The sequence below is a fragment of the Phalaenopsis equestris genome, unplaced genomic scaffold (genome assembly GCF_001263595.1).
Source record: "Phalaenopsis equestris unplaced genomic scaffold, ASM126359v1 Scaffold000140, whole genome shotgun sequence".
Classification (NCBI taxonomy): Eukaryota; Viridiplantae; Streptophyta; class Magnoliopsida; order Asparagales; family Orchidaceae; genus Phalaenopsis; species Phalaenopsis equestris.
The window spans coordinates 1,781,876-1,789,730 of NW_018164582.1; the positions used below are offsets into that span (position 1 = coordinate 1,781,876).

At 35.4% G+C, this 7,855-nt stretch overlaps 1 protein-coding gene across 1 annotated transcript in view; it reads left to right on the forward strand.

The window, feature by feature from the left end:
• LOC110021738 overlaps positions 1-7,461 on the forward strand; it is a gene marked incomplete in the record, with an annotated part of 9,438 nt that extends 1,977 nt beyond the window's left edge. The window contains 1 exon segment of the mRNA XM_020720350.1: positions 7,079-7,461.
• Positions 7,462-7,855: the final 394 nt, after the last annotated feature.

A 7,855-nucleotide genomic window follows, 5' to 3' on the forward strand; every position in this document is an offset into this window, starting at 1 on the left:
CTCTAGAAAAGAGGACTTTGTGTTCTTGAGAGAGTTATAGTGATAAGTGTTGAGTTATACTTCCAAGACGCTTTTTCTTTCTCCCATCCGGTGTTAGTGGAATCTTCCTCCCTGTGACCTAAGCGAAACGATTTAACGCTAAACTGCGTAAATCTTTTGTGTTTGATTGTTGTTGTGTGAATTTCTACGCTTCCGCATTGTATTCGCATAACCGTTGATATCAGAGCCTCAGGTTTGTGAACAGTGAGTGGTTCAACTTCGACAGCAGCAAATCCAACATATGTTGCCAGAGGTTTTTTGAGCACTTGGTCCGACATGCTTTGTCGGCAAATTCTGAGGTTTGGCAGCAGTTTGGCAACTTGGGCGAAAATCGGGATCTCAAAATGTGGGTATTCTGGTGGGTCTGATAACAACAAGCAGAGATTAGTTGTCCTGCGTGGTTCGGCGAGCGATGAGCGTCAACAGACAGGCCACACCTGTTCAAAACCGAGAAGGAGAATTAAAGGAAGGGAACCTTAAGATTATTCCCTCACCCCCTTTTCTTTCCTAGGATTATTAAAAGGCTTAAAGTGAAAGGAGGAAAGGAATAATTTCAAAAATTTTTAGCTAGGGAAATTTGAAAATTTTCTTAACAGAAATAAAAAATTTTATTTTTTTAAAAGCAAAAGAATTTCTAGAAAAAAAGAAATTTCAGGAGATAAAAAGAATTTTTTATTTTTTGAACTTTATTTTTTTAGAGGTGAATCTTTTTTTTTGTTTGATTTTTTTTTCCTTTTTTTCACATACTCTGTTAGAAGAATTTTTTTTAGAAAGAGATTCCAATAGTGGGAGTAATAACATTATGTCAGATAATTCAACATTCACCATGACGGTAGAAAAGTTGATTCATCATATGATTACACTTTTCGTTATTCTTAATGTGACGAAATTTGATGACAAATAGAACTTTGGCATGTGGTCATGCGAGGTGATGAATGGATTGTATTCTTTGAATTTTGAGATAGTTCTGGATAGTGAGAAATATCTTGAAGAGATGTTAGAGAGAGATTTGTTGAATATAAACATGAGTGTTTGTGGTTTGATCCAAAATTGTTTGACCCAAAAGATCAAATATGGGGTGATGATAAGGACTTCTGCAGGGAAATTGTGGAGGATGTTGGAGAATAAATATCTCACGAAGAGCGTGGAGAACTCTATTCATATGAAGCGTCGACTCTACAGATTTTAGATTAGACGTGGGTTACTATTGATGAGCATTTGAATGATTTCACGAAAGTGTTGGTAGATCTGCTAAATTTGAATGATGAAGTTGGATATGATGACAAATTGCATCTTGTGTTGAATTCGCTTCCAAATGAGTACGAAAACTTTACGATGACACTCATTTATGGGAATGAGCTCTTAAATTAGGATGAAGCGGCCACAACACTGTTGAATCGCGGGTTCCGTCGGAGTGACAGGAAAAGCTGGAATCAACTGAGGCAATTGCACTACACTTTGACATATCTGAGAAAAAAAATAATTTGACAAAGAAAGATGGCAGTGACGATAATTCTCAAAAGCGGAGCTAGTCTCGTCAACGCAGTTTTGAGAAAAATCAGTGTGCTTACTGTTTAGAGACTGGTAATTGGAAGAAAGATTGTCCGAAACTGAAGGCGAAGGGAAATGAAGTTGCATTTGAGGCGAAAGTCAATCTTATTGTGGAAATATGTTAAGAGGTGGATTCAGATGTATCGTCATCTATAGTTTCTCACAGATTATTTACAAATGAATCATGTTGAATTTTGAATATATGTACCACCTATCACATTTATTCTTATCAAGGTATTTTTTTGTACGTACAAGGAGCTGGATAGCGGTGTAGTAATTGGGTAACAATCAAGCTTGTCGTACTATTATTATAGGGAGTATCTTTATCACTTTGCAGGATGTTACTGTGTGGGAGCTAATCGATTTGAAGCATTTTACAGATATCAAGAACTTGTTGCCGGTCAGGGCTTTAAAATCTAAGGGCTACAAAGTAGTTATTGAGTATATGTCGTGGAGCAATAGTTTTTATGAAGGGAGTTCATCATCGCTATCTTTACTATCTTCAGGGTAGCACAACGACTAGAACGACTGCTATTGCTGATAATTCTTCTGACGCCATTATGTTGTGGCATATGCGACTAGCTCGTGTTGGAGAGGTTTCATTTGGTGAAGAAAGGATTGATCAAAGGACTTACACCTACAAACTTAATTTCTGTGAACATTGTATGTTTGACAAGAAGACATGAGTATCTTTTGGGACTGCCATCCACAGTACAAAATGTATTTTAGAGTATGCTCACACAAATGTTTGGGGCCCGACGAAGACAATATCATTCAACGGGCGAAGATAATTTTTCTTTTTTATTGGTGATTACTTAATGTATGTTTGGGCGTACACCATGAAGCACAAAAGAAAAGTGTTGAAAATTTTCTAACTTGGAATAAATAGATTGAGGCTTAGACTGATAAAAGGATCCAGTGTATCAGATCGATCAATGGGGCGAATACATTTCAAATGTGTTCTTGCAAGAGTGACAGAGAGTTAGGATAGAGCACCAATTTACAGTTAGAGAGAAACCACAACATAACGAGGTGGCTTTGATGTAACTCTATTTGTTCCATAGAGCTTGTACACTTCGACTCAGATATCTAACTCAATTGCAGCTCAAGTAGTATTTGTTGATAGTGCTCAGAAGACGGTGGAAGAACATGTTGAGGATGAGATTTCTGCTTAGGAATCTATTGCTAGGAATAGGACCAGACGCCAGAATGTTCCAAAACCAGTTTGGTTGAGGGATCACATTGCATTTGCACTTTCAGCCACAGAGGCTGAAATTCCTTATCGCTACAAAGAAGCACTGAAGAGCCCAAAATATGATCTTTGGAGGGCGGCAATGGATGAAGATATGGAGTTTCTTCGGAAGAATGATACTTGGAGGTTGGTGAAGTTTCCTTCCTAAAGGAAAGCCATTAGGTGTGAATGGGTGATGCAAAGAATGAAGAATTTCATGGAGCTGATGTGCAATACATGACAAGATTAGTGGCAAAAGACTTTGCGTAATGAGAAGTGATTGATTATGACGAAGTCTTCTCTCAAGTGGTCAAACATTGCTCAGTCCATGTTCTCTTAGCACTTGTAGTACAGTGCAGTTTGATTTTGGAACAACTCGATGTGAAGACTGCATTCCTGGATGGAGAATTACAATAGGAGATCTACACGTTACAGCTGCTTGAATATAGAACATTAGAAGACTTGGTTTGCAAACTGAACAAGTCTTTGTATGGGTTGAAGCAGTCACCACAACAGTGGTATAAAAAAATTGATCAATTCATGAAGGGACAAGAATACACAAGGAGACAGTATGATTATTGTGCTTATTTCAAGAAGTTGGCAACGGTGAGTTCATTTACTTGCTTCTATATGTTGTTGATATGTTGATTGCATTTGCTAATCAGATTGAGGTTGATAGGATGAAGAATCAACTGTCCAAACATTTCGAAACGGAGTTGGATGAAGCTAACATAATTCTTGGCATAAAGATTCTCAAAACTTAAACAACTAGAAAGGTTTGACTCTCGTAAAGAGCTTATGTTCGAAAGATGCTGAAGAAATTTGGGGTTGATGACTCGAGCAAGATATTGAGTATCAATTGCATCTCACGTGCAGTTGAGTTCAGATTAATATCTTAAAGATAATCATGAGAGGAAAGATGTGTGATCAGTTCATTATGATAGTGCAGTGAACAATCTGTTGTATGTTATAGTTTGTACTAGACCAGATATTGTATAAACAGTTGGTGTTGTGAGCATGTTCATGCATGGTTCAGGAAGGAGTCATTGACAGGTTGTGAATATTATTCTGAGGTATCTAAAAGGTACAATTGATGTTGGTTTGGTATTTGAGAGACATTCAGCCAGTGTAGATTTGTATGTAGGCTACAATGACTCCGAATATACAAGATGATACAAACATGCTAAGATCTACAATTGGTTATTTTTTCACATTGGCAGGAAGTCCAATCAGTTGGAGGCCAGTTCTCCAGTCTGTTGTTGCTATGTCTACTATGGGGGTTGAGTACATGACAGTCAACCTGTTGGATGACTTGGTGTTGATCACAAGTCTCTGTCTCCGACGGTGTTCTGTGATACTACAAGTCCAAAAATTCATCTATTGTAGGAATTTGTGATTGTTCGAGCTCAGGACTGATTGTCCGGACGGGCATTTTGAAGAACTACGCAGAGCTTGATCCCTTCAGGAGAGGGTATGTAGGCAACCATCTTAGTACACTAAATTGGAGTTTGGAGCTCATTTGGTCACCTCTTACTTTTATAAAAATAAGAGATGAGGTGGAGATTGTTGTATTTAATGAATTTATTATAATTGATTTGTTTCTTTTTTGGTTCATTTCCTTATATGTTCTAAAGCCGCCTCTATAAAATAGGACTTAGTGTTCTTGAGAGAGTTACGGTGAGAAGTGTTGAGTTGTAACCCGAAGCTGTTTTTTTCCCATCCGATGCTAGTGGAATCTCCCTCTCCGTGGACGTAGGTGAATCGATTCAATACCAAAGCACGTAAATCTTTTGTGTTTGATTGTTATTGTGTGACTCTCTACGCTTCTGCATTATTTTTGCATAACATTTCATTTTTATTGTCGCATTAGTAAAGAAGAAGTTGAGGAGGCTTTAACTTTAAAGAAAACCAAGGGTGGAAAGTCTCTAGGACTTGATGATATCTCAATTGAAGTATGAAAATGTTCAGGAGATTTGGGAGTTTCTTGGCTTACTAAACTCTTTAATATTATTTGAAAAACTAAAAAAATGCCCAAGGAGTGGAGGAAGAGTATTTTGGTGCTCGTTTTTAAGAATAAAGGGGATGTACAAGTGTGCAAATTATAAAAGAATTAAGTTGGTGTGTCATACTTTAAAATTATGGGAGAGGGTAATTGATCATAGGTTAAGACGAATTACAAAGGTCTACTATGGAAGCTATACATTTATTGAGAAGCTTGATGGAGAAATTCAGAGATAATAAGGAGAATTTACATTTGATTTTTATTGATTTACAAAAAGCTTACGATAAGATTCCAAGAGATATTCTTTGGAGAGTTCTTGAGAAGAAAGGTATTGATACAATTTATATTCAAGTCATTAAACATATGTATACTAGAGCTATTACTTGTGTTTGAACTGAAGGAGGATTGACCAAATGTTTTCCTATTTATGTTGGATTACATCAAGGATCGGATCTATGATGTTGGATTACATCAAGGATCGGATTTATGCCCATGTCTTTTTGCTTTAGTTATGGATGGTCTTACTGGACGTTTATAGGAGGATGTACCTTGGTGTATGCTTTTTGCTGATGATATCCTTCTCGTGGATAAGACGAGAGAAAAAAAAATCTTCCAATTTCATTTGAGTAGAACTAAAACTGAATGCATGGAATGTAATTTTAGTAGTAGTAGCTCTAGTGACAGAAGTGTAACTTTGAGTGATCAAATTATTAAAAGGTGTGAACGATTTAAATATCTCGGGTCAGTTGTTCATAGCAATGGTGATATAGATAAGGATGTTAATAGTAGAATTCAAGTTGGTTGACTGGAGTGGAGGAATGCTTCGAGCATTTTGTCTGATAGAAAAGTACCGCTTAGACTGAAAAGAAAATTATTTTGTATGATAGAAAAGTACTGCTTAGACTGAAAAGAAAATTTTATAAGGTTGGTGAGACCTGCAATGTTTTATGGCGTTGAATGTTGACCTTTAAAAGAGAAGCATAATACTAAGTTAAGTGTTGTCGAGATGAGAATGATTAGGTGGATGAGCGGCTTTACACTTGGAGAAAAAAATGTGAAATGAATATATCCGTGATAGGTTTGGTGTAGCTCATGTGACAGCCAAAATTACAAATAGTTGTCTTAGATGGTTTTGTCACATTAAGCGTATACTATCTGATGATTCGATTAGGAGAGTAGATGTTTTAGATTCGACCTATGTTAGGGAAGGCAGAGGTAGACCTAGGAAGACTTAGGCTTATTGTATAAAAAAAATGATCTTAATTTATTAGAACTAAATGAAAATATGACACTAAATAGGACGCAATAGAGAAAAAAGATTCATGTAACTGACCCCACGTAGTGGGATTAAGGCTTTGTTGTTGTTGTTGTTGTATGAGTTGAATTATTTATTTTTGAGTGGATTGGCTGAAAACACATTTTCTTACCGGACAATATTCTCGGCAGTGCTTTGAAAACTGAAGAGCAAATGCCGTTTAAAATCATATTAATATTGTTGTTAATGATTTCACATGAATATGCCATTATGTTCTCATGTCCTAGAACTTCGGGATATTATTGAACATCAATAAAGAAAAGTACGTGTCCAAATGGATCGGTAGTTATTTAGAACTCATGTGAGTATGGTGTTGTGATGTAGAATAGAATAGTAATGCAATTTAGCTGGATCATCACCTTTATCAAAGCATTTGGGACCAGTTTGATGAATCCTTTATTTTAATTCACTCTATAGTGCGTGCAAAAGAAGAGTTAGATCTGTTATTTATAATTTTTTTTAACAATTGTTATTCATATTAACTTATGTCCATGATTTTTTTTTAATCGTTAAATGTTTTTTATCTATTCCTGTAGGCATGCAACTTCTGTAGATAAACCATCTTTGCCTCAAAGCTAGAATACAACATTAGTAGCATTCTCAAATGAGCGATTTGATTCAGACTAGATAAAACACCGACACATTTTTAAGTGTTTATATTGGATATCATATTTTATTTGTGTAGGAAACCTTGCCTGAAATGGTTGTGATCTTGACCTCATTTGAGTTCAATTAATTTTCTTTCTGATATTCATACTAATGTGTTCGCACACGTATTTTTCTTCTTTTATTCTTCTAATCCCAATAAACCACTGCACTTTTATGTCACAACACAATCATGCAGACACACACGTACTATTCACTCTATATATCATTCTTGTATGCATTATCTATTCTGGAAAATATCCTTAAGGAAGAATGCCTTCTTTTTTGGATATGTAGGATTGCCGTGAGGCTTGAAAGAGTTTAGTGGCATCTCGGGAGTAAAGATTATGCAGAAGAAAGAAAAAAAAAAGTGACATGTATTCAGGAGAGTGGGAGAATCCAATCAGCAAATATTTGTCCATTCGCTGTTAACACAATCTTGCGGTGACTTTTTATTGATATTACTGTAATGACAGTAAATAACAATGTAAAATAGAAAATGACTAAGAAAAATTAGGAAAAGTGCTAATTTTTTCCTCCATGATTTGGATTATGGATAGCACTAATATTTTAATGATTATACTCTGTCACGTTGTTGTTCAATGGCATAGAAGTGTAAAAAAACGCACATCTAACTTGTATTGAACTGCTAAATGAGTGTTTTATGAGTTAAACTGGAAGCGCTTTGTTGAGAATTTGGTGTGGAATAATTTATGGCTGTAGCTTTTAGTGAAAAGAGAAAAAAAGTTTTTTAAAGGAAGAAAATTGATACTTTTTAGAATGGACATGTCAATCAGGAAGGACGAAAATTAGGCAGCTAAATTAAGAGTTTTCTATAATTAGAAGCTTCCTTATTTAAATTGTTTTCAATATCATTATTATGATTTATTTCCCTTTTAGTTGAATATTTAAATTAAAAATATGTTTTATTAAGTTATCTAAAATAGATTATGCACTTTATTTTGTACCTAAAATAGATTATAAGATTATTATTTAATGGAATGAAAGCAAAGGGAAAAGACATCGAGGCAAATGAAAGCAAAGGGAAAAGACATCGAGCTTATTCAGATTT